This window comes from Cervus elaphus, chromosome 27 (assembly GCF_910594005.1).
Source record: "Cervus elaphus chromosome 27, mCerEla1.1, whole genome shotgun sequence".
Classification (NCBI taxonomy): Eukaryota; Metazoa; Chordata; class Mammalia; order Artiodactyla; family Cervidae; genus Cervus; species Cervus elaphus.
Genome location: NC_057841.1, coordinates 35,610,384 through 35,636,957, shown reverse-complemented (window position 1 = coordinate 35,636,957; position 26,574 = coordinate 35,610,384). Strand labels below are relative to the sequence as shown.

Below are 26,574 nucleotides of genomic sequence, written 5' to 3'. Positions count from 1 at the left end.
TTAACTTATGAATAATTTGTAGTTAACAGTTAACAAATAGGAGGAGGAAAAGTGCAGACAGTGACAGATTTTGTTTTCTTTGGCTCCAAAATCACTGTGGCCCATGACTGAAGCCATGAGATTAACAGACCTTTGCTTTTTGGAAAGAAAACTATGACAAACCTATTAAAAAGCAGAGACATCACTTTGCTGACAAAGGTCCACATAGTCAAAGTTATGGTTTTTCCAATAGTCATGTACAGATGTGACAGTTGGACTATAAAGAAGACTGAGTGCAGAAGAATTGATGCTTTCAAATTCTGGCACTGAAGACCCTTGAGAGTCCCGTGGACTTCAAGATCAAACCAGTCGATCCTAAAGGAAATCAGTGCTGAATATTCATTGGAAGGACTGATACTTTGGCCACCTGATGTGAAGAGCCAACTCACAGGAAAAGACCCTGATGCTGGGAAAGACTGAAGGCAGGAGGAGAAGCGGGTAACAGAGAATGAGATGGTTGGATAGCATCACCATCACTCATGACTCAATGGACCTGAGTTGGACAAAACTCCAGGATATAGTAAAGGACAGGGAAGACCGGGGGTACTGCAGTCCATGGGGTCAGAGAGTCAGACACAATTTAGTGACTGAACAACAATGGTTAACTTTAGAAAAAATACAAAAATCAAAGAATCCAAATTCAAATGTTGAACAGATGTTAAAAAATATTCTTTGGACTCATGAGAATTTATTTCAGAAAAGCACTGTCTCTGACGTTTAAGCTAAAAGAAAGACAAGTAAACCCTTAATGCATCTTATGAGACTAGATTTTGAACAACATTCTATCAGCACACATAGTATTGATATTTTTCAGTGTTACTTTGTGGATGTGTTCAGCCATTCTTTTCACATACATGCAGCTCCAAACTCTTGTTTTTAAGATTAATTAACGAGATTTTAATGGCCAAGAGAATGTTCAAGAAAATAACTAGACAAAAACATCTTGAGCTACAAAAACTGGGAGACTAGAGGCCACTTTGCCTTGACTCCCCTCCTCCAAGGTTCACTGGGGAAGACAAGCTTCTAATTCTGAATTATTTTGTGGAAAGCAAATTTACATTTTGCTGTTGTATAAACACTGTGAGTGAAGTGAAAGCTGCTCAGTTGTGTCTGACTCTTTGCGACCCCATACAGCCCATGAAATTCTCTAGGCCAGAATACTGGAGTGGGACGCCTTTCCCTTCTCCAGGGGATCTTCCAAACCCAGGGATTGAACTCAGGTCTCCCGCATTGCAGGCGGATTCTTTACCAGCTGAGTCACAAGGGAAGCCTGTACATTACTTAAGCTGGTTCCTATACTTGATATACACCACTAAATCTCCATTAATTACAGTGGATAAATTCTGTGGCCCTAACAACTCTGAAATCTTGACAGAAACCCTAAAACTGTAACTTAAAGGGCAATCAACTCGTTCAATTCAGTCAGAGGTCTATTATTTTACAAACTGAATGGCTATTTTTCTTTACTATTCCAGCTGAACTTATACAGAATCAAAGAAGAAAATTCCTAGAGAAATCAAAGACAGTAAAGTTCAATAATCAGAGCTAATTCACTCAAGTACCAGAAATTCAAAATATTAAATGATGTGCTTTTGGACTTCCCTGGTAGTCCAGTGGATAAGACTCTCTGCTCCCAATGCAGAGGGGCTTGTATTCAATCCCTGGCTGGGGAAACTAAGATCCCACATGCCACATGGTGCAATCTTAAAAGAAAAAAAAAAAAATTATCTGTCTTTTAAGAGTTCTTAAAGGTGTCTGAAGTTAAAATTCAAAGACATCCACGGCTAACTTTATTAGACCACAAATATAGCAATGCTTAACGGGACATCATAAAGTATCAGTAAAGCATGGTGATGCTCAAAAACTTAATCATAAAATTACCGGATGATCCAGCAATTCCACTTCTGAGTGTATGCCCCAAAGACCTGAAGGGACTCTTGAAAGAGATATCTGTTCATGATCACAGAAGTGTTCTTCACAACAGCCAAGAGGTAGAAGTTGCCCAAGTGCCCCCTGGCAGATGACTGGATAAGCAAAATGTACTACATACATACAGTAGACTACTACTGTTCAGCCTTAAAAAGGAATGAAATCCTGAAACGTGCCACAATAACGATGAACCCAAAACACGTTATTTGAAGTGATATAAGCCAGACACCAAAGGACAAATACGTGACTCCACTTATATATTTGGAGTAGACAAATTCATGTAGCCAAAAATTGAAATGGTGGTGAATAGAAGCTGGGAGAGAAGAAAATGGGGTGTTGAGTGTTTAATGGGTACAGAGCTTCAGCCTGGGATAAGAAAGTTCTAGAAATGGACAGACACAATGGCTACTGCATAATATATTTTAAAATGGCTAAAGAGATTTTATGTTCTATGTAATTTACAATTTAAAAAAATGAGGAAGCATCTGGAACTTCCCTGGTGGCACAGTGGATAAGAATCTGCCTGCCAGTGCAAGGGACACGGGTTTGATTCCTGGTCCGGGAAGTTTCCACATGCTATGGATCTGGGCCTACGAGCCACAACTGCTGAGCCCATGTGTTGCAGCTACTGAAGCACACGCACCTAGAGCCTGTGCTCCACAACGAGAGGCTACCACAATGAGAAGGCCACTCCCTACAATAAAGAGTAACCCCTGATCTCCACAACTAAAGAAAGCCAGTACAAAGCAACAAGACCCACTGTAGCCAAACTGAATAAAATTAAAAAAAAAAAAAAAATGAGGAAGCATCTAAAATTTGAGTCTAACAAGTGCCAAATAGCTTTTGAACCAGTAAAAAGTCAAAGGAAGCCAACTATTCAAAACACCTTATGACTATGTTGTGATTATTTTTAAAATTCTCAGATATTGATTTTATGCTTGGTAATACATTAAAATATTTGAAGTATACTGTACTTGAATAGGAACTTGAATAGTGAGAAAAATTAAATATTTATGAATATATTTTACAAACCAAGTCTTTAAAACCAAAAAAAACCCCAGTGTGCTCAGCACTGTATTCCAAAGTATTCAACTGCTTAATGGTATATTTTTTCCTCGATGTTTTTCCAATACTGTATTTTAATATAAGGAAAATATTAAAAATCAAAGTGACTATGTTAAAACATGACGACAGAAATAAAATAGCTTTGCTCTCAATCTTATTAGTTCCTAGCAAGTAATCATTAAGTTCTTTTATATTATATATCCCAGGTGTATGTATGTGTGTATATACCTATTTGTACATAGGCATATACAAATGTATATGTATAAAATTATGACATTTGTGATAACAAATAATTAAATGTATTTTTGCTTGTTTCAGAAATTTAGCCTTGGCAGACAGATTCATATTTAATCTAACACTGCTTTTAGAGATGAAGAAACTGAAAAGCACAAAGGGTACTTGCTAAGGGTATGACTTTACTAGCCACAGCCAGAATTTAGAACTTCTAGTCAAGGGGTGAAATATTATTAATGCTACATATTTCATAAAACTCAATTCAGCCTCTAAAATTAAAGGTCCCCGATCCTAGTTATTGTTCACATGTGCGAACACCAAGGAAGCTGAATCCGAATTTTAGCTTAATCCTCTCATTTTAAGAAGCTTTACTCATTGAAATAAGATATCCAAAATATGGCAATTTAAGGAAAAAGACAGCAAATTTTAAAGTCATTTTAGGAAGCACCTGCCTCTTTCTTTTAAAAATATGAAATTAAGTTAAAAATCGCTTTATTTTTAATTCAGTGAAACTTTCTTGCTAACTTCAACAGGACTCTGTGCCCAGACCAACAGCATCATCCTTTTTGCAGGAGAAATGAGAGACACCTGGCTATAATTGTAGTATGTCTTACTGCAGTTTGTAAGCCACTGAAATCAATGTAAAATGCCTATACCAAATTATATTTAACCTATTTACATTATCTTCTCTATTCATATTCATTATATACCCATACTGACTTGGATGCCATACAGATATAATAAAATAATCACCCTTCTTGCTATTTATTATTTTATCTTCATTCAGTTGAAAATGTTAATGTTTAATAAAACCAGTAAAAATTAAATAAGCTTCCCTGCTTTATGAAATTGTTTAAACCTTAAATTGCTATACATTTTATCTGCTTTAACAACCAAGAACTAACCCTTACATTCATTCCTGATTTGAATTTGAACTTCATAGATTCTAAAAACTATTAACTATAGTTTCAAATTAGGTTGGACCCATAGAAGCAAGAGAAGTTCACAAATTAGATGAATATAGTTTTATATAACAATAATACTCACCAAAAGAAGGCTGATCAACTATCACGTTCTAATGATAAAATTCCTTACATGTCAGATAGTGTATTTAAATGTTTCCTATTTTGATTATCCCACATTTGAAAATTATCTTCCAAACTTCATGAAATATGTTGCAGTACTGATCAGTTACCCACTATATGACCAGAATTTTCTTTAAAGGAAAACTTTAACCAAAGTAAAAATGTGGTTACTTTTCATTGTCACATGATAGGAAACTGTACAGTTAAAGACCACTTTCACTGTATAGCACAGTAATTCCCTATTTGCTGGTTGATGAATACAGTGACTCAGATAAAGTGACCTACTACATCCTCCTACTTTAACCATTTAAAAGTATTTCTTATATTTGCCTACGTTATTAGTGAAAGAGGACAGGTAAGTGAGAAAATCCTACATTTCTAGGGATCAAGAACATCCTATAAGATAACTATATATGATCACCAATATATTCTGTACAAAATGCATGAAAGTATCTTTTCTGACCCCTCATTAATGACTTCTGGAAAGATCGGTGTAAGCTTATTGCTAACAATACTGCTAACACCTGTCCTTTTTCTAGGAACTGGAAAGAATTTACAAACCAATAAAGTTCTAATTACCACCAGACTTGGCTTATTAACCACTTCAAATTTTTTTACACGCCCTGGCTTTCTCCCCCATATGTTATTAGTTAAGCTGATTTCCACTTTCTCTTGACTACTTTTCTCAGTGAATACATATAATGTACAAAAGCTCAGCTCCTTGTAATAGCAAGAGGTAAGAAACTGTCAAAGCATGAAGAGTGATATATTATGATTAAATATAGATGTGACTAGGTAAAATAAAACCACATGAAGAAAATTTTTATTTTGTTAAATAGACATTGCATCATGTTATCATGCAAAAGAAACTGGCTGTATTTTTCTACCTAGTTGCTAGTTCCAAACAAGCACCATTTCCCTTTGCTTTGGAGAAAGAGTGGAAAAAGCAATGTTTTACAGAAATAACATTTAGCTGTTCTGAATTACAGGTGTAAGTGCTGTGCAAATAATACCTGCAAGGCTGAGAGCCTCCAGGGACAAGGATCAGCCGCCCCCACCCCAACCTTTTACTGAGGAAAAAGATATTCAGCAAGTGTCATCTGATAAACAGACCGGGGCAAAAGCCTGCACTAATACACAACTGCTTCAGATAAATCTATTCAACTTGCAGCAGTTAACTCCTGTTTTGCATATCAGTTGCTCAAGGCTAGAAGAAAAAGACACATTCTAAAAAGGAACGTTACTGACAGTTTTCTCCCCTTTCTCCGCTCATAGATTGTAGGTAGAGCTCCTAGAGTAGAACTAGGGGATACAAAGAGGGTGGATTTTGTAACTATTCTGTAATTAACACAGAGACCTTTAAATTCAGCAGGGGTATCCAGAAATTATACCTACTACTCACTGCAAAAAATTTCCTTGCATCAGAGCCAGAACGCGAACACTCCTAAGCCATCAAAACAAATCGAAGTATTTTTCAAATTCTGAAATAAGAGGTGAGGACATCCCGAACTCTAAACCCAGAATGCATCAATTACAATATTACGATATGGCTGAGATTGTCAAGAAAAACATATCACTGATTCTACCCACAAACACCTAATCACTAAATTTGCAAGTCTAGTTTAACTTAATAGCACATGCCAACGGTTCAACTTCACTGTCCGCATGAAGCTAAGACGTTCACAACATTAACTACATCAAGACAACCCTTTTCAACGCCTCCTGCCAAACAGCAGGGCCACCGGGTAAATAAATCTTTGTTTCTATTCAGTTCAGTCGCTCAGTCGTGTCGGACTCTTTGAGACCCCATGGACCGTAGCATTGTTTCTATTAGGCAGCTACAATCTTTCATGCTGTTTCTGAACTCCTTTGATGGTCTTTGGTGCTAGTGGGAACTGACCACGAGGTACACAGTGAGAAGGGTCACGTGAACAGCTCGTGACTTCCACTGTGAATCAACCCTCCTCACGATAGTAGGAAACTCAAAGTTGGGATGCACACATCCAAGTACCTATAAAGCACGCAGCTGATGACTTCTCAGGGAATGCATGAGGCACCAGGACGGAGTCCCAGCACCCAGCGTGGAAATGGCAACAAATGCCAACGTCTTACTACTTGCAACAACTTCCCCGCAGCGTCGGAGCAGCCAGGGACTTCGGGGAGGTCGAGGTCTGCGTCCGAGCCCGGTACCTCCAGACCCAGACCTTGCCCATCCTCGGAGACGCGCCCTCACTCCCCACCACGCGCAGACAGACCTCCCCCAGCACCATGCAGGGGAGAGCCCGCTTGCCCTGGAGCCGGCCTAGGAAACTGACCTACGCGGTCACCGGGTTCCAGATCTCCCGGGGTGGGGACCACAATCGCAGGCTGCCCGCCTCACGCCCAGGAAGCGGCCGTCACCTGGCTCGCACTCCCGGAAGACTCGCGGCCCCACGGATCATCGGTCTCGGCGATCCCAGAGCCCGGCGGAGCGCGAGGCCGCTTAGCACCACTCCGCGAGGTGGCGCCGCCCCTCCGCGCGGCCGGCCCCGCGAGCGCGCGCGCGCTCCGGTTTTATTTACGCCATGCCCGGGCACCACGTGACCGGCGCGCGGGCGGAGTGGCGCGCTCGGCCCTCGGCCACGCCCCCGATCTGGCATGCCCCGCCCCCAGCACGCTCCAGTCCCGCCCGGATCGCCGAGGATGGTTCCAGCATTTGCCAACTGCTGCCAGGATAGGCAAGGACTTCACGCTCCTCCCACACGCCCCGCCCCAAGAGAAGGACGGACCCTACTTCGAGGACCCCCAGGAGCTGTGGCACGGAAAGGAATCCCTCCAAGCCAAAGCAAATATATTTATAAATACTCAATACATTACCCAGCTGCCCAGGTTTTTTCTTTTCTGCTTTGGTTGCGACTTTACTCTTGGGAACTTAATAGGCAGTGTAAATTAACTGCACCTCTCTTTTCACATGTCAAAGGATGATCTTTAAATGCTATACAGGTGTAAGCATCTAAGATGGATATGAGTAAGGTATGCTTAAAGAGAGATTTTACAAGTTTTCCTTCACTTCGTCCCCCCGCCCCATCACACACCTTTCATAGAGTCCATCTCTACGGACTGGCACAACAGGTCTAGCCAGAGTAGTTAACACATAGCCTTATTATGTGAAGGTACACAGTCTAGTGTAATTACACGTTTTAAAAATAAGCATAGCTGAAAAAGACGAAGTTACAAGCCTACGAAAAATTTTTCAACTTTCTTGTATTTTCCAGTGTATTTAATGAACATGTTCTTTTGTAATGAACATTAATAAACAGGTATTGTATTTAAGGGGCGTAGGTTTTCAGTTAAGTCTAGAAACCTGGTTGAGAACCTATTACAGGCCAGTTGTCACTGCACTTGTATGTGATACATGATGTGTCAGATCTCTTAGAAGGTTTCTGGAGAACACAAGAAACCTTGCTTATATATCCTAGGCTAGCATCACCTTTTCTTAGTAAAAAAGGCACTTGAAGAGCACGATCCTTCAAAGGTGAATTGTGTGGTAACTAAGGCAGTCAAATTTGCCTCTCAAAGAAACCTCAGAGCTTATTTTCTAAGAATACTGAATTACCTTCACAGCCAAAATAAAAATTGACTACCTGAATAATTATCCACATTATTCCACAAAAGCCTCAATTCTCACTAACATGATTTAATTGCCCAAATTCACTACTCATTTCTTTTTTCAGTTCACGAAATTGAGTTTGTAAACATCCTAGCCAATAGGAGGATGAAAGTAACAGGAGGTAATCACCCTGACTACCAATAAAAAGTTCTAATCTTTTTCTTTTTTTAAGTTCTAATCTTGGTAAGATGACTCCTTGTACATATTTTTACAGGCGTCTCTTTGATATCTATGTAGACAATCTTTAGGAAAAGATATCTCTTTGGTGTTTTTATTTCTGACTAGTACAGATATAAACACATCAAGGGTGTAACAATTCTTATTGTAAAGCACCACTGTTCAATGCAACTTTCTGCAATGATAGAAATGTTCTATTAATATAATTTTACCCTGTCCAATGCAGTAGCCACCAGCCACATATGCCTGCTGAGCTCTTGAACTTTGGCTAGTGTGATTAAAGAATTGAGTTTTATTTAATTTTAATTTAAAAGTAAATAAAATTTAATTTAAAATTAGCCACCATGTGGCTGGTGGTGGTTTAGTTGCTAAGTCGTGTCCAACTCTTACAATCCCATGGTCTGTAGCCTGCCAGGCTCCTCCGTCCATGGGATTTTCCAGGCAAGAATAATAGAGTGGGTTGCCATTCCCTTCTCCAGGGGATCTTCCCAACCCAGGAATTGAACCCAGGTCTCCTGCATTGCAGGCAGATTCTTTACCAACTGAGTTATGAGGGAAGCCCACTTCCTCATGTGGCTACCAGCAACCATAATGGATAGTGCTATTCTAGAACAACAAAGAATTACTATATTGCCCCCAACTGTGTCATACTCTATTTTGAGAAGTGTTTGGTAGACACAGAACATCTGGAAACAATTAATAAGCTCTTCTGAGCTGTGAACAGGTAGATACTTTAACTTTGCAGATGGAGCATGTTAAAGTTACTGTGTCACCCTTTATCTACAATGAACGTAACTAGGACAGAATTGGTAGCTCTGGGTGCATAGAAAAGGGATTTGGGAGAAACTAACTCTTTGCCCTGCCGTTCCCAGGCCTGCCTGACCCAACTGAAAAGTTAACAATCTTCAGATCACAATGTGCTTCATCAGAATTACCCATGGCCTGGTTCAGACTGCATCCACTTAGGGTTCTTTCGTTTGCTTGTTTCTGTTAATTTCGTCATCCTCAGTTGCAAAGTCATGTACATCTCTTTCCGACCCCGTGGACTGTAGCCCACTAGGCTCCTCTGTCCATGGGCTTTTCCCAGCAAGAATACTGGGGTGGGTGGCCATTCCCTTCTCCAGGGGATCTTCCAACCCAAGAATTGAACCCGTATCTCTTATGTTTCCTGCATTGGCAGGCAGATTCTTTTACCACTGAGTCATCTGGGAAGCCCAGGAACCCCCAACTACTACTACCCACCCCACATCCCAGCGTTTCCCACCAGAATCAGATTCCCTCCAGATTATAGTAACCGATGTTTGTGTCCCTGCAGTTTTGTCTTAAGCCTGAAATGCCCCAGAATGCACTTCACAAATTGTGTGTTTTAAAAACACTCCCCTGGTGCCCGTGTGATTTTGAAGTGCTGCAGAAGGCTCACTAAAGGCTTATTAAGGCTTATTAAAAGGAGGGTTTTATGGACTGAGACTTTGGGGAAGGCTTTGGGTAATTATTGCCTGGAATGCTGAAAAATAGGTCAGATGTCATCAGGCAAATCCAGATAAACTGTTGAGTTGGGGGAAATTAACCAACCCTACACCTACATATTAAGTACTTTGCAGTTATTATTAACCCAATACTATCAAGGCTATGATGTCATTGTTTTTTCTCTCTTTAAAGCTGTCAAACTTTTTTTGTCATTTGTACCATACACTCAGATTTTTTAATAACTGAAATGAGTTGGAACATTTTCAGATATTAAATTATTTTTATCTAAACTTAATTCTGTTCCTGTCCCTCTTTTGCCAGGTATGTGACACACAAATGTCTAATCAACTGCCGATGACTGATTCAGCTGGGTCCCGACACAAAAAGTTTAGGAAGGTCCCCTCTATCTATAGTTCCTTGATGGCTAGCAACAAGCAGTGACACTGGCTAACCTAAGCAGATAGGGGATGTTTCGCACAGTATCAAATAAACAGCTGAAAATCTGGCCCAGCCAGGACAGGACTAGGGCACTTCCAGGGATCTGGGTAGGAGGGACTAGTCTACATTTTTTCTAGGTTGCTCCCAGCAGGAAAGAATAAATTCCATTTATTTTTGTTTTCCTATCGTTTTGTCTTCCTCTTCAGAAGAGGCAAACTTGAGACAGAAACAGAGAGAGAGAGGCTTTTTGGTGTACAGGGCAGGGCACCTTGGCTGACGATCCCACGAAACTACCCTCCGTAAGAGTAGTGGTGCCCCAGTGGCCCACGCATGTGCACGCACATGCTATCGAGGTCCAGTGCTGTTACCAGAAGGAGCAATGGATTATGAGCAATCGCAACCACAAAAATGCCCATTACAGTCTCTTTTTTTCAATCAAGCCCTTCCCTTCATGGCTTTTCCCATAAGCCACGGGCTCCTTGGGCAATATTTCCAGCTCCACATTTAGCCCTTTGCTCTCTTCTTTACAAGCATACCCCTGCTTTTCCATCCATAGTTGTCTGGTCAAGCAGTGTGCCTGACAATTACACTACCCCTTCCTGGAAGCCTCAGAAAGTCTGCTTTGCCCGCAGCCCCTCTTTGAGGGCTTCCTTACATAGCGTCTGATGTGTAAGAAGGCACAGGGCCAGGACCTAACCAAATGGCACCTCTTTTCAGGCCTACCAAAAGACTATAGATATGCTCTGCCCAACAGAAAAGATCACGGCTGGGCCGTATTAAACTACTAGTATAAACCATCTAGATTCTCTCCGGGTCCATTTGACTGTGCAATATACAAAGTACAGTGTTTAGGGTAGAAGCAGGAAAACATACAGAGGAAAGTGAAGGCAGAGAGAAAGCAGAAACCATGGGTCGTCAAGAAGGAGAGGAGAAGAGAGGAGATCAGGAATCTGAGGCAAGAGCAGAGAGAGAATGAGACCCCAGGGTGTGGAAACACCCCTGTAGGGCATGAAGAGTGAGGCTCCCTGCTGAGAAGGAGCTCACTGCTGGCTGCAGCTGTGTGTCAAACCACCTGTCAGGGTAGCACAGATGTTTCTGCTTTTCTCTCTCTATGTCGTTGCAGTAAATTCCTACACTTTTACACCTAATGTAACCTGTTTCTCTGTTCCTTGAACCCAGAAAGAGCCTCGCACCGTGATGACCCCTTTCTTGCTCTCAGCTCTCCCATTCTTGATCTCTGACAAACAACCCTGTCGATATTGCCTTTCAACAGCCACCCTTCACTTCAAGGTCTCTGCAACTCTTGAAACTTCTAAAACACATCTCTTTTCCAGATCCCCAGTAACTCCCACTGTCCATTCCAGAATCACCTGTCAACACCTGATGAGTGGCCATAGCATGTCACATTAGTCCACTTGGTGAAATCACAAAGATCGAGGAAATGGGATTTGATGGGCCAGCCTAGGATCTGAATTGGAAATACAGATCAGATTCCAGATTCCTGGATCTTAGATTTGGAAGAGTCAACAGAAACCTACCAGCCCAACATCACACCTAAAGCCAGATGGTCTTCAACCACGTTGCGAAAAGGAATTTGCCTGGCTGGAGCCTGGGAACTTCCTGGATCACTGCCTCCCATGCGTGCTAAGTCACTTCAGTCATGTCCCCATGCGTGCTAAGTCACTTCAGTCATGTCCAACTCTTTGCGACCCTGCGGACTGTAGCCCTCGGGGCTCCTCTGTGCAACTCAAACCGCTCTCCTGGCTGAATTATTACTGGTAGAAGTTCCTCCTACAGAGGCAAATGCCCGCTCCACACAGCTCTCACCAGGTATTCATCGTAAAGATGAACAGAATAAACTGCATTAGCCTTCCACAAGCTGTTATTGTAAAAAGTTAAAGAATACTAGCGTGAGCTGCCTTGATTTCTCTTTCCTGGGCTTACATTTCCAGAGGCTCCAGCCTGTGATCAGGCTCCAGCCAGTCGTAGCATTCTGAAACCCCGTTTGTACTTCTATCTGTTAAAATTTAGCACTTAGGATCAAGCAAATCACATGTTTCTATAAAACTAAAAACAGTAAGCTTAGTACTATTATATCCACTTTGTTAAACTAAACTTTGTCTTTTCCCCAGCCTCATTATCTTGACCTCTCCACTGCCCTCTGGTGGTGGTTAATTTTTTCTCAACAGAATTGGGAGAGAAAAGAGATCCGAGAAAGAAGGGAGGTAGTGCAGAAAAAAAGAGTGATTACATTCATATACAGATTTGTGGCCTCATGAAGTTTATAATCTAATTTTGGAAGCAAAATATACAATGGAAACTAACCAAAAAAACCCCATAACAACACGTATAACTGATAAATTCTAAAGAATTTGGGAAGACGAGATCAGTGAGGACTAGAACAAAGAAGATGTATAGAAGTGGTGGTATATATGCTTAGCTTCAGCTTTAGATCAGAAACAGCAGGAAATGGGAAATGAGTACCTTCAAGAGAATAAGTTTGAGAGATGCAGCAAGAAACTGAAGATGTGAGAATTTATTTGGGGCAAGAGCTTAGGGCTAGAAACAGATTTGTGAATCACGCACAAATATCCATGACATTGTAGGATTACCAACAGAAAGAAGATTAGAGTAATGACATGCAAAGACTTATAAGAGCAGAGAACCTCTCAATCATCATCGATTAATTCATGTCTTCATTAGTCAGTAAATACATATTAACCTAGTAACTGACGTGACTTTGTGAGTGGATACATGTGCAAGGCACTGTTTAAGGCTGAGAGAAAAAAGGTAACTCTGATAACAGCCTTGCCTTCAGGAATTTAAGAACCTAGGGACACAGATGAGGCAATGTAAGACTTATAAATCAGCAGGTGAATTAAGAGATAGAAAATAATAAAGAACCATAAGAAAACTTCAGATAAAGGAGGAATAAGAGGAAGAAAGTTTTGTTTGCAAGCCGGGGCTATTAGTGAATGCTTTAGAGGAAAGATGGCTTTTAAAGCTAAGCCATTAATTCACCTGAAACTACCACAACATTGTTAATCAGCTATACCCTGATACAAAATAAAAAGTTTAAAGTTTGGGGGGAAAAAAGTTCAGCCATTAATAGATAAGATTTGAGCATATGGAAATGCTGGAGAAGACTCTTGAGAATCCCTTGGAATACAAGGAGATCAAATGAGTCAATCCTAAAGGAGATCAACTCTGAATATTCATTGGAAGGACTGATGCTGAAGCCGAAGCTCTAATACTTTGGCCACCTGATGGGAAGAACCAACTCACTGGAAAAGACTCTGATGCTGGGGAAGACTGAAGGCAGGAGGAGAAGGGGACGACAGAGGATGAGATGGTTGCATGGCATCCCTGATGCAATAGACATGAGTTTGAGCTAACTCTGGGAGATAGTGAAGGACTGGGAAGCCTGGTGTGCTGCAGTCCATGGGGTCTCAAAGAGTCAGACATGACTGAGTGACTGAATGACAACAAAATTCAGGAATGTATACAACTTTTACATGAGAACTTTTAGAAAAGAGGAGACACAGTGCATGGAATATTTTTAAATGTACTGTCTCAGCTAAACCTAAAAAATAGGAACAAATGGCTTTTAAGCAGATAATACTGTGAGCAAAACTGGCTAAGAGGGGGTGGGCAACATAAAACTAGCACAGGACTTTACCCAGTGCAGACCGCACTGCTAACTCATGAAATGGAACATTGGCTGGATTCTTAGCACTGCTCAACAATCCTTTGTCCTTCCTTGTTAGACGTTCTGAGTGGAAACTGAAGGAGCAGGTAGTGGAAAGAGCTTGGAGAGGCTCAAATGGAGGTGACAGGTAGACTCTGGTTGAGAGCTCAGAGGTGAGCTCTGAACCAGAGAGCTACATCTGTGACCATCTGTGTCAAGGGGACATGAGCCTTGAGCTTTGCAGGAGATGGCTTAGGGACAAAGAACACAGTGAGAAGATAAGGGGCCAGGACTGAGCTTCTTTTCCTGCTCTTCACTGCACCTTCTTTTCTCCTAAAATCCCTTCCCTGCCAGCTCCCCAAGACACCCTCAGCAGATGACTTTACCAAGGACAGCTTCCCTGGTGGCTCAGTGGTAAAGAATCCACCTGCCAATGCAGGAGACCCATGTTCAACCCCCTGGGTCAGGAAGATCCCCTGGAGAAGGAAATGGCAACCCACTCCAGTATTCTTGCCTGGAGAATCCCATGGACAGAGGAGCCTGGTGGGCTACAGTCCATGGGGTCGCAGAGTCAGACACGACTGAGTGACTAACATGTTCACTTGCACTCTTACCAAAGACACAAAATAATTAGTTGAGAGCCCCCTGAACTTCTTACTACCAAACCAACATGCTTACCTGCAGTCACGCCCTTCTTACATTTCCTCCTGTCAAAGGCCAGAACCCCACTCAGTGTTGCCGAGCCCTCCTCCTCAGCAACCCTGTCCATCAACCCTCTCCTAGATCTTCCAGCTCTCACGATGAACCCACTCCACAAGGGTTCTCTAGTCGCTGCCATCTTTTAGAAAACCTCCTCCAGAGAGTAGTACCCTGTCTCCCTCCTCCTTCAGAGTTGTTGTTCGGTCACTCAGTGGTGTCCAACTCTTTGCTACCCCATCAACGGCAGCACACCAGGCTTCCCTGTCCTTCACTATCTCCCGGAGCTTGCTCAAACTCCTATCCATTGAGTCAGTGATGCCATCCAACCATCTCATCTTCTGTCATCCCCTTCTCCTGCATCAGGAATCTTTCCCAGCATCAGGGTCTTTTCCAGTGAGTCGGCTTTTCCCATCAGGTGGCCAAAGGATTGGAGCTTCAGCTTCAGCATCAATAGCTCCTTCAGAGTTAAACTGCTTTAAAGCTCAGTCTCCATTGGCTCTCACCGTCTCCTTCGCACTCTATCCTCTTCTCTCTGTAGCAGCTCCTGCTCCCACTGCTCCACTGAAACTGCTCCTGTTGGGAACCCCAAAGGCCTCTCTGTTGCAAAAGCCAATGAGCCCCTTAAGAGTCCTAACTTTAACTGACCCTTGGCCGCAACTGACACCAGTGACCACTTCCTGCCTCCCGGGAATGCTCTTTCCTCACTTTCTCTGAGATCCTTCCCTGCAGTGTCACAGGTTCTGCCCTAAACTCCCCTTCTCCTCACACTCTCCGTAGAAGAGCCCCATGTCCCCATGGCTTCCTAACTCTGTCTGCTCATGTCTCACCAATCTGTAACACAGGTCCCAAAGCCACTGCTGAACTTCTGACCATACACCAATGTGTCCAAATTAGCACAACTAAAAGTGTAGCTCCTCTCCCCATCCCATCCCTGCCTGCTTCCTTCCTGTTCTCATTCTCAGTGGCAAGCACTCTGGTCTCTCTTCCTTATTCTCCCCATCCTACCTTTTCTCCCACACTCAGCCCTAATCTATTCTTCACTCTGTAGTAAGAGGCTGTTCCAAAATTTCAATCATATCAACTAATTCTCTTGCTTAGAACACTGCTCTGCCTTTTCCTTGCTTCCTGCAATGTCACCATTCGGCTCTTGTCATTATCTCTGTGGTAGTCTGCACTTCAAATCAAATTGCCAACATCCATTGGATCATAGAAAAAGCTAGAGAATTTTGGGAAAACATATACTTCTGCTTCACTGAACATGCTAAAGGCTTTGACTGTGATGATCACAACAAACTGGAAAATTCTTCAAGAGATGGAAATACCAGACCACCTTACCTGTCTTCTGCGAAATGTGTATGCAGATCAGGAATCTACAGTTAGAACTGGACATGGAACAATGGTTCAAAATTGAGAGAGGAGTACATCAAGGGTGTATATTGTCACCCTGCTTATTTAATTATACGCAGAGTACATCATGCAAAATGCCGGGCTGGATGAAGCACAAGCTGGAATCAAGATTGTGGGGAGAAATGTCAGTAACATCAGATATGCAGATGACACCACCCTAATGGCAGAAGCGAAGAGGGACTAAAGAGCCTCTTGATGAAAGTGAAAGAGGAGAGTGAAAAAGCTGGCTTAAAACTCAACATTCAGAAAATGAAGGTCATGGCATCTGGTCCCATCGCTCCATGGCAAATAGATGGGGAAACAATGGAAACAGTGACAGACTTTATTTTCTTGGGCTCCAAAATCACTGTGTGTGGTGACAGCAGCCATGAAATTAAAAGACTCTTGCTCCTTGGAAGAAAAGTTATGACAAACCTAAACAGCGTATTAAAAAGCAGAGACATTACCTTGCCTACAAAGGTCCTTATAATCAAAGCTATGGTTTTTCCAGTAGTCATGTACGGATGTGAGAGCTGGACAGTAAAAAAGGCTGAGTGCTGAAGAATTGATGCCTTCAAATTGTGATGCTGGAGAAGACTATTGAGACTCCCTTGGACAGCAAGGAGATCAATGCAGTTAATTCTGAAGGAAATCAGTCCTGAATATTCATTGGAAGGACTGATGCTGAAGCTGAAGCTCCAATACTTTGGCCACCTGATTCAAGGAGCCAACTCATTGGAAAAGACCCTGATGCTGGGAAAGATCAAAGGCAGGAGGAGAAGGGGACAACAGAGAATGACATGGTTGGATGGCTTCACCAACTCAATGGACGTGAATTTAAGCAAACTCTGAGAGATGGTGAAGAACAGGGAATCCTGGCATGCTGCAGTCCATGGGGTCACACAGCGTTGGACACAATTGAGCGACTGAAGAATTCTACACTTCAGCAGTTGTGAACAACTTTCAGTTCCCTGATTTGCCATGGTCTCTGATGCTTTAAAACCTCTGCCAATGTTGTTCTTTTGTGCCTTGAACGCTCCTCCTCAGCTTCCTCAGCTTCCTCAGCTTCCCGAGGCTTATGCTACGTACTGTCAGAGCTTAGAAATCAAGTCTCTCCAAAGGCCTTCCCTGACCCCCTCCCATAGTCTTTCCGGTTTACCTTCTACCCACTCCTATAATAATATCTGTCACATAGTGATACAAATGTATCTTCATTCATCTGTATCTTTCATCAGAGTAGAAGTATACTAAAGCCAAGGAATGCCTTGTTCACCAGTTCACCCCCTTTATCTAACACAATGCATGGCACATATTAGGAAATCAAAACATATTTGTTGAATGAATGAATGAACTGGGACTTTATGTCTAAAATGTTTTATCCCGAGTTAGGAGGCAATGCAGTAAAATGGCAGGTACACAAAACTCAGAAACATGAATTGAATCCCAGCTCTCTACCTGTTGGGGCTTCCCTCATGGCCCAAATGGTAAACAATCTGCCTGCAATATGGGAGACCCAGGTTTAATCCCTGGGTCAGGAAGATTCCCTGGAGGAGGGAATGGCAACCCACTCTAGTATTCTTGCCTGGGAAATGCCATGGACACAGAGAAGCCTGGTGGGCTACAGTCCATGCGGACACGACTAAGCGACAACTAACACTTTCACTTTCTTTACCTGTTTACCAGATATATGACCATGAACAATTTAACTTCTCTGAATTCAGAGCCCACCCAATGCTAGGCACTGTACTGGGTACTTGCAAGGTAAAGATGAAGAGAGACATGGTAATGGCCATCAAGGAAGTTGAGTCCAAAAAAATGCGTTGGATGTGGGAGGAAAGAACATTCCATGTAGAAGGAGTAATGTGTGAGAAGGGCTGGAGGTCAGCAGTCAAGCAAGTGAGCAATTGATCACATGCCTTCTGAGAGGAAGTGGATCTAGTTCAGTAAATCTAGAAGAGAAGGTGCAGGACAGAGTTTGGGATGAAGCAACGAGACTGGAGACATAAAAGGAGCCATATCACAAAGCATCCTTTACAGAGTGTCACAGATTTTGAGATTCATCCTCAAAGGGATGGAGTGAAAACCCCAAAGAGTTTTAAGCAGGAGAATCACAACATTAGAGCTCCATCAGAGAGAGATCTATGTCAAGCAGCAAAGTAGAGAATGGGCTGAAAAACAGTGAAGTCAGAAGCAGGTTAGGAGGCTGTTGCAGTGGTCCAGTCAAGGGGCCTCGGCTTTGACAAGGACTTTGAGGATGGAGAAAAGTAGTAGGAGGCTGATTTGAGAGATACAAGTGACAGAACATAAAGAACTTGGTGACTGATTCCATGAGTGGGGTGAGAGACAAGAAGAATAAAGGTGGCGCCCAAGTGTCTGGTACAGGGAGCTGGTATAGAGAGGCGCCATTTACTGAGATGGGGACTGCAGAAGATGGAAAGACTTTTGAACAAAGGACTGACATGATCACAGTGATCCTTCAGTGAGAGCGTTCTGTTGGCAGGTAGCAGGATGGGAAAGGGAAATGTCTAGAGTCAGGAAAATGAACTAAGAAGTTATTGCAGTGGTCCGGGGGAGCTGAGAGGGCCTGGACTAAGGTGAGCAGTGAGCCTGGAAGGGAAGCTGCAGTAACAGTAGACAGGGTTGGCAATTACAGTGGAGAGTCTTGGAGAATAGGACTAAACAGCTGCATTAGGAGAGCTGACCTGAAGTTCTCTGAAAGCCAAGCAGAGGAACTGAGACTTGATACAATAGGAAAAAATAAAACTTTACACTATTACTGAACAAAGTAGCATTTGAGGATATGTGCTTGCTAAGTCCATTCAGTCGTGTCTGACTCTTTGCGACCCTGGGGACTGTAGCCCACCAGTCTCCTCTGTCCATGGGATTCTCCAGACAAGAATACTGGAGTGGGTTGCCATGCCCTCCTCCAGGGGATCTTCCCAGCCCAGGGATCAAAACTTTGTCTCATGTCTCCTGCTTTGGCCAGCAGGTTCTTTACCACTAGCGCCACCTGAGAAGCCCCAATATTTTTATCAAACATTTAAAAATTTCACATGATCATCTCCTTTGGACACTGATTTTAGGGTACAGAGGGAGCTGATCCTATTCTCTATTTCTACTTTCAGTCCAAGGAAAACTTTTACAGGAAAAGAAAACTGAAGTACCACGTAAGAGGAAAGGAGGTGGAAGAACCCTGGGCTAAGACAGGGTCACTGTGTGTGATGCTGAGGGAGGCTAAGCCACTGGTTCACTCCTCTCATTCCCTTCCATGATCCTCTTCCCTGCTGGCCATAACTCAATCCGCTCTAAGGTTTTAACAACTAACAATAGAACTGGTAACTATCCCTTCTAGAGCTTTGTTAAGAGGTTTCTTGAAAATTAAAAAAAAAAATTTTTAAGCCAGAGTTAATATTTTTGGCAAGGGGGGGCCCAGGTCCTTCTTAATATTGGATCAGAAATAGATGCAACAGTGACCTTGAACTTGTATCACCAGGGGAACATAAGGTATAATGACACTAAGTGGGGATAGTGTTAATCAAAAAGTGTTCTAGCAATTCTACTGCTCTAAGGTTTTAGTGGGGTGGAGAGAGGTGGGGATTCCTTAGTTAAATTCTTCCAGAAAAGCCACATACTACCATCCTCTCTTGGAGATTTATACTGTACGTTAGAATATTAAGGGCGTTAAGAGTTTTAACACAAAATTATCAGATGAGGTGTGTTTAGCACAGAGATGATAAACTCGATTGACCACGGAACACTTCACTTTACGACCTTCCTCTCTGAGGAATAATTTTCTATGGAATACACCTTTGGACACACTGTTACTGAGAAATCAGCCCCTGCCCTTGAGGTCACTGAAGGGGCTGCACACCTTGTTTGGAGATAGGGGTGCCTATTTCTGAAATGGGGGTGCTGATCAGACCAGTGCTATACAGGGTCCTTACCCCATGGTTCCATGGTATATGAGCTCCAGTAGTATACATTAGGTGTCACCCTTCCATTTTCTTCAAATCTCCTGAAGTCATTATTATTTTTTCTTGTTGCTGTTTGTACAATTGCCAGCTAATCTTCTTAGGCTGCTGTGTTATTTATGGTGATATTAAAATATTCAAGGATTTCCTTCCTTCCCCAGTTGCTTGCTAATCTTGGCTCTGTTTCCTTTTTTTTTTTTTGAGAGCTTCTCCTTAAAACTTATATTTTAGTATGCATCCTGTGAATCCTTCTTTGGCCTCTGTCACATTTCTTGGCCATAATTGGTCAAATGATTGGCCAGAACACAAATGGGACAAAGAGAACCTATAGCCTCAGCATTCACTGGCCTGCATCTACCACATTAGCTTTCATTAGTTGGGAGCATACAATAAGCATAGGAAATCGAGGAAAGACTCATTAATAGCGTGCCAAGGTGTTTGTGTTTTGCTTCTTAAATATGTTAAGGACATATTTCCCTTAGAAAAATATTTAAGGAACATATATGACTTCAAGTCAGTACTATGTAGGCAGAATTCACCTGTGTTACAGTGTATCTTAAAGCAGCCTGTGCTGGGTCCTGAAGAAACAGATGCCAGTTCAGTTCAGCCGCTCAGTCGACTCTTTGCGACCCCATGAATTGCAGCATGCCACGCCTCCCTCTCCATCACCAACTCCCTGAGTCCACTCAAACTCATGCCCATTGAGTCGGTGATGCCATCCAGCCATCTCATTCTCTGTCATCCCCTTCTTCCCCTGCCCCCAATTCCTCCCAGCATCAGGGTCTTTTCCAATGAGTCAACAACACAAACAGATGCCAACATGAGATTAAATGTGCAAGAAACTTACTAGGGGAAATGCCTGTGAGAAAAAATAGGAAAGAGCCCGAAGAGGCTCTGAGAGCCATCAAACTGATGTACATCTGACCTTGAGTGGAGGGACAGAAAGAAAGAAGGGACAGAGGAAGGCTGTGTAGCAGTTGTTGTTCAGTTGCTCAGTTGTGTCTGACTTTGCAACCCCATGGACTGCAGCACACCAGGCTTCCCTGTCCTTCATTATCTCCCAGAGTTTGCTCAAACTCATGTCCATTGAGTCGGTGATGCTATCCAAGCACCTCATCCTCTATTGCCCCCTTCTCCTCTTGTCCTTAATCTTTCCCAGCATCAGGATCTTTTCCAATGAGTCGGTTTTTCACATCAGGTAGCCAAAGTATTGGAGCTTCAATGAATATTCAGGGTTGATTTCCTTTAGGATTGACTGGTTTGATCTCCTTGTTGTCCAAGGGACTCTCAAGAGTCTTCTCCAGCACCACAGTTCAAAAGAAGCGCTCAGTCTTCTTTATGGCCCAACTCGTACATCCATATATGGCTACTGGAAAAACCATAGCTTTGACTATACAAAACTCTGTCGGCAAAGTGATGTCTGCTTTTTAATATGCTGTCTAGGTTTGTCATCGCTTTTCTTCCAAGCAGCAAGTGTCTTTTAATTTCATGGCTGCAGTCACTGTCCACAGTGACTTTGAAGGAGTAAACCTAAGGAAAGTTCAGCAAGACCTTTGGGAGCCCAGGAGCCCAAGCCTCCCATCAGAGGAGTGTCTCATCCCTCAGGAATGGGCCTGCTTGGGTCACTGCTGTGTGCCCGGCTGAGGGCAGCCCACGGGAAGTACAGTCTCAGTACAAACACAGTAACAGGTCTCAGAGCACAGTAGCGGGGCCCTCAGTCAATTACCTTCCCTGCTCTCCAAGATCCGAGAAGTCCTTTCCCATGGTCATCACACAAGATTCTCAAATTTTAATTTGCATAAGAATCACTCAGGAATCTTACTAAAACGCAGACCCAAGGGGTCTGGCATGGAGGCCTGAGTTTCCATACTTCTACCAAGCTCTTAGATAACACGATGCTGTTGGTCCATAGACCTTACCTTAAGTAGCAAGGTCCTAGAGAATATTTAGAAGACCCCTATTCAAACCATCGATGTACGTTGAAATAGGTTTATGGAGAACTGTTCACAGGCCTCTTTCCTCATGCCTGATGTGACAGGCATCTCAGTTACAATCAGATGTATGTACTTCCAGGTTAGGTTTTTTCCATTCAAATAACTCATTCCTCTTCCTGTTATCACAGCTGCCAACCCTTTTTGTCACATTACTTATATAACCTGTTAATGATCACTTCCACAACATCTCTCTATCTGTATACACTCATTTTGGTACCAAGAGAGAACTTTGGTCCTTTATGGCCTGAGTATGACTCCTTCTCCTTCCATGTATTTAGTTTGGGCAGTTTGTTTCTAAATCTTAAGCAAAAAGTTCTAAGCACCTCCTTCCAATCATATTGGGTTCTGAAATCCACCCTACATAGAAATTCTGGTGCAGGCAGTCATATTTCTCCTCTATGTGCAAGTTCTGAGGGATCTGGCCACATGCCTCCACATCACCTGAAGACTTCTGCAGTTATTATCCTAATACCATGTAGATGTCCATCTATTGTTAAACAGATGCTTCTTCTTCCTTCACTCCATTCACTGGTCTCTTTGTACATCTTCCCTGGTGGCTCAGATTGTAAAGAATCTGCCTGCAATACAGGAGACCCGGGTTCTATCCCTGGGTCAGGAAAATCCCCTGGAGGAGGAAATGGCAACCCACTCCAGTATTCTTGCCTGGAGAATTCCAGGGATGGGCTACAGTCCATGGGTCTCAAAGAGTTGGACACGACTGAGGGAGTAACACTTTCACTCTGTATGTCTTAACACCCACACAGTTTCTAAGGTGTAAAATAGCAGTTTTCACATTCCCCCCCCCGCCCCCCCCCCCCACCAAATCCATAGAATTCTTTCATCAAAGAAAGCTTCAGTAAAATAGTTGAGGCTGGTCTGGGTAAAACAGCAGGAAACAAAATCAGAGAAGTAGCCAGGAACACATCTTGTGTGTTAGGGTGTTTAAGTGTTACCATGGAAGCTATGGGGAGCAAATAAAGGATTTCCAGGGAGGAAAGACACATCAGACATGTGCATTTTGAAGGATTCCTCTGGCAGATGTGAGGTGGATAACTTAAAGAGGGTCCAGATGGAATCAGAAAAACTAGGAGAATATAAGGAAGGTAAGCGATATTAAGGAATCAAAATCATCAGAACTTGTTGTCTATGAAGACAGTAAAAATTGTAGAGTATGTCTCCCAGATTTCAGGTTTGGCCAATTGATGCTCACTTGTGTCCGACACTTAGTGACCTCATGAACTGTAGCCTGCCAGGTTCCTCTGTTCATGGGATTTTCCAGTCAAGAATATTGGAGCGGGTTGCCATTTCCTTCTCCAGGGGATCTTCCCAACCCAGGGATCGAACCCGGGTCTCCTGCATTGCAGCCAGGCTCCTTACCGGCTGAGCCATGAGGGAAGTCTGATGCAGGGTTCAGGGGTTGCCAATACAGAAATGGGGAAGACAGGCAGAGGAGTAGATTTAGGGAGAAAGATACTGAGTTCAGTTTTGAACATACTGAGTTTGAGGAAGATGTTCAGTAACCAGCCATTTAGGTAAATGGATGGGGAAATCAGCAGGATCTGGTGTAGAGACCCTACATGTATCCAAATCTGTTATTTGCTGTCCATTCTCAGCAACTGCTTAACTGCGTAAAGTTCCTATTAAGTAAAACCTTTTCAACTTAATTGCCTATAAAGTCTTGCTTTCTGCAAATGTAGGTTGTCTGCAACACTTATTACTTCAGTAATTATTTTCCTCCTTCTTTTTCCAAAGTGCTCTTTGCATATCTGAGTTTAGAACCTTATTCAGGTTTCTTTGCAGGGAATGATGTGAAGAGTAAAAAAAAAAAAAAAGCTTACAGAGGTCCTATTCGCAATATAAAATAGACACAGCCACAATCTCAATTTGCAACATCCTTAATCTCAAGCCCCTTAAAATACATTTTTAGGTGGGAATAGTTATAATAAACTGTTCCAACCATGTTAGTATGCATAAGGACATACTTTAACTTCCTCTGTGTGTAGACCAAGAAGGGAACATTTCTAGTGTGATGGGATATTGCATAAAGTAGTTGATGCCTTGAAAATGAATCATTTCATAAAGTGGTGCTGTAAATAATTTTGTGCACTTTGGCAGAAAGAGTAACTTCAATTTAGAATCTGAGCTCAAAAGAAGATTTAAAGACTCTAGCTATGAAGAAGTAGGAATCAATAGAAAATCATGGGTGCAATCTCCAGAAGGTAAAATAGACTGGGTTGATGTATACGGTTAAGAAAAGAGGTGCTATCTATGAGACGAGATAAACTAATACTATGCCTTGTTTAGAAGGTTAAATTGTGCTGTGTGGTTGTTTTCTGTTACATTTTAATACAATAGTTTTAAAATCTGGGTTGAATGTCTTTGCAGGTCCACTGGGAGGGAGGTTGCTAGGTAGTTGGGACTTCAGGCCCAACACCACTATTTCAGGCAGAACAACCTAATCTGTTTTACAGAAGCTTTCACTAAAAAAAAGATTCTATGGCTTTTTTTTTTTTTTCTTTTTTAAGGGTGACAGTTACTATTTTTTGCAACAGAAGTTGTAAGACATTAAGAGGAGATCAGTAGAGTTCAGAGTGAAGGAAGAAAAGCAGCTGTTTAACAACAGATGGTCATCTAGGTAGTAATAAGATGGTAACTGCAGAAAGCTTCAGATGACCTGGAGATGCACAGTGGCCAAACCTCACAGGGCGTGTGTGCATGCTACATTGCTTCAGTCATGTCCAACTCTTTGCCGTCCTAGGGATGATAGCCTGCCAGTTTCCTCTAGCCATGGGATTCTCCAGGCAAGAATACTGGAGTGGGTTCCCTGCCCTCTTCCAGGGCATCTTCCTGACCCAAGGATCATCTATGTCTCCTGCATTGGCAGGTGGGTTCTTTGCCTACTAGCGCAATCTGGGAAGCCCAAACCTCAGGGAACTTGCAGGCAAATCCTCACCAAGAAGAAAAATACCGTGATGGACTGGTCGCACATGAACTTTGGGGCCCTACCTGATTGGAAGGAGGAGTTTAAAACTGCTTCTATTGAAGGTGAAGGAAAACATACTATCCAAACCCAATAACTGGAGGAAGGGGGTGTGACTGACATGATAGAGAGCAAGTCCTTCAGGCGTTTTCTTGGAACCAAAATGAGTGCACATGTGCAGATTTATGGAGACAATCATAAAGGGATTATCCAAGTCATATGACAAGAAGAGGCTGACAGATGTGATGTCAGAGGCAATGAAATGCATGATGCTCCTTAAATGGGCCTCGATTTTCCTGCCAATACTTTTTTCTCCATCGCAAACAATTTCCTCCTTTTTCAATTAGCTAATCTCTACCTCTTCTTCTGTAACTCACTTCAAGCATCATCTGGAATGAGAAGCCCAATAAAATTAGAATAGACGATGCTTCCTTTTTTTAAAAAAAAACTTCTTAAAATTTCTATTAATTCATAGCTGATTAACAAACAACGTGATAGTTTCAGAACAGCGAAGGGATTCAGTAGCGGGTCCTTCCTTGTGCTACTAACAGGATGTAATTCTCACCCATTTAAATACTAATTTACTTTTGTTCTCCCTCATTTTAGCTTCTTAAAGGCAATGCACATCTAAATCAGCATTTCCAAAGTTTAGCACAGTAAGAACCTAATAAATGTCTGTTGAATTAATAAATCCACAAGACTTATACTAAGATCCCTCAAAGTTAATTCGGGTGGAATTCTTTGCAGAATTCTCCTGATTCAGAGAAGTGTTTTAAAAGGGAAATAAAACATGCCTGTGATTAAGGAAGACAGGAGAGAGTAAAGATGCAATATTTTGAGTTTGTGTGTGTGCGTGTGAAGAAAGTGAGGCAATAGGGGATAAACTGTCTCTCGAATAGGACATTAAGGGACTTAATTAAGGTGTCTCATGTAAGGTGACAGATGTTAGCCACAACCAGTATACTGGAATGCATGCGTTGGGGACAGGGGAGAAACGACACAAACAGATTCAAATTTTTGGACAGTGAAACAACGACCTTTATGTTGACTGGTAAATCCTAGTGTCTTCAGCAAAAGTTGCTCCCAGAAAAACAGTCCAAGGACACTCAAGAAAATTATCACAAGACAACAGCGAGTGCTAAGTTTTTCAGAAGGTTTTCAAAATTGCCTTCTGCCCTCTCCTGCTCTAGAGTTTTGGGAAAGTTAAACTTTCAGTTCAGTCGCTCAGTCGTGTCCGACTCTTTGCGACCCCATGAATCGCAGCTCGCCAGGCCTCCCCTGTCCATCACCAACTCCCGGAGTTTACTCAAACTCATGCCCATCGAGTCGGTGATGCCATCCAACCATCTCATCCTCTGTCGCCCCCTTCTCCTCCTGCCCCCAATTCCTCCCAGCATCAGGGTCTTTTCCAATGAGTCAACTCTTCGCATAAACTTACCCTTGCTCAAATCACAAAAACATCTTAAAACACGTACAACAAAACTACCCTGCTTAAAATGCAAAGATGAGACTTGGGCTGTGATTGAGTGAGTCTCTTGCGGTGAGTCCCTTCCTGGGACGCTGCGGTGAACCCGACTACCGAGTCTCCGGCGGGGTTCGATGGCACCGACGGCGCCGTGGGCGAGCAGAAGCCCCCAGCCCCGGCGAGTCCAGGAGCAAATTCCAAGCGGACTCCTGCCGCTGCTTGGGAGGGACTGCGTCCCTGAGGCCCGGCGGAAGAGGTGGGGAGAAGCTGGCGCGAGGAAGCCCTAGCGTGACAGCCCCCAGCCCCAC

At 42.7% G+C, this 26,574-nt stretch overlaps 1 protein-coding gene across 2 annotated transcripts in view; it reads right to left on the bottom strand.

Moving 5' to 3' along the window:
• Positions 1-6,891, bottom strand: part of OSBPL1A (oxysterol binding protein like 1A) — a 213,259-nt gene extending 206,368 nt beyond the window's left edge. The window contains exon 1 of one of the 2 annotated variants that reach the window (XM_043889695.1): positions 6,668-6,891. The gene's annotated coding sequence lies outside the window, so the exon portion shown is untranslated. The remainder of the gene's footprint in view (positions 1-6,667) is intronic. The other variant, XM_043889696.1, reaches the window with a different exon arrangement.
• Positions 6,892-26,574: the final 19,683 nt, after the last annotated feature.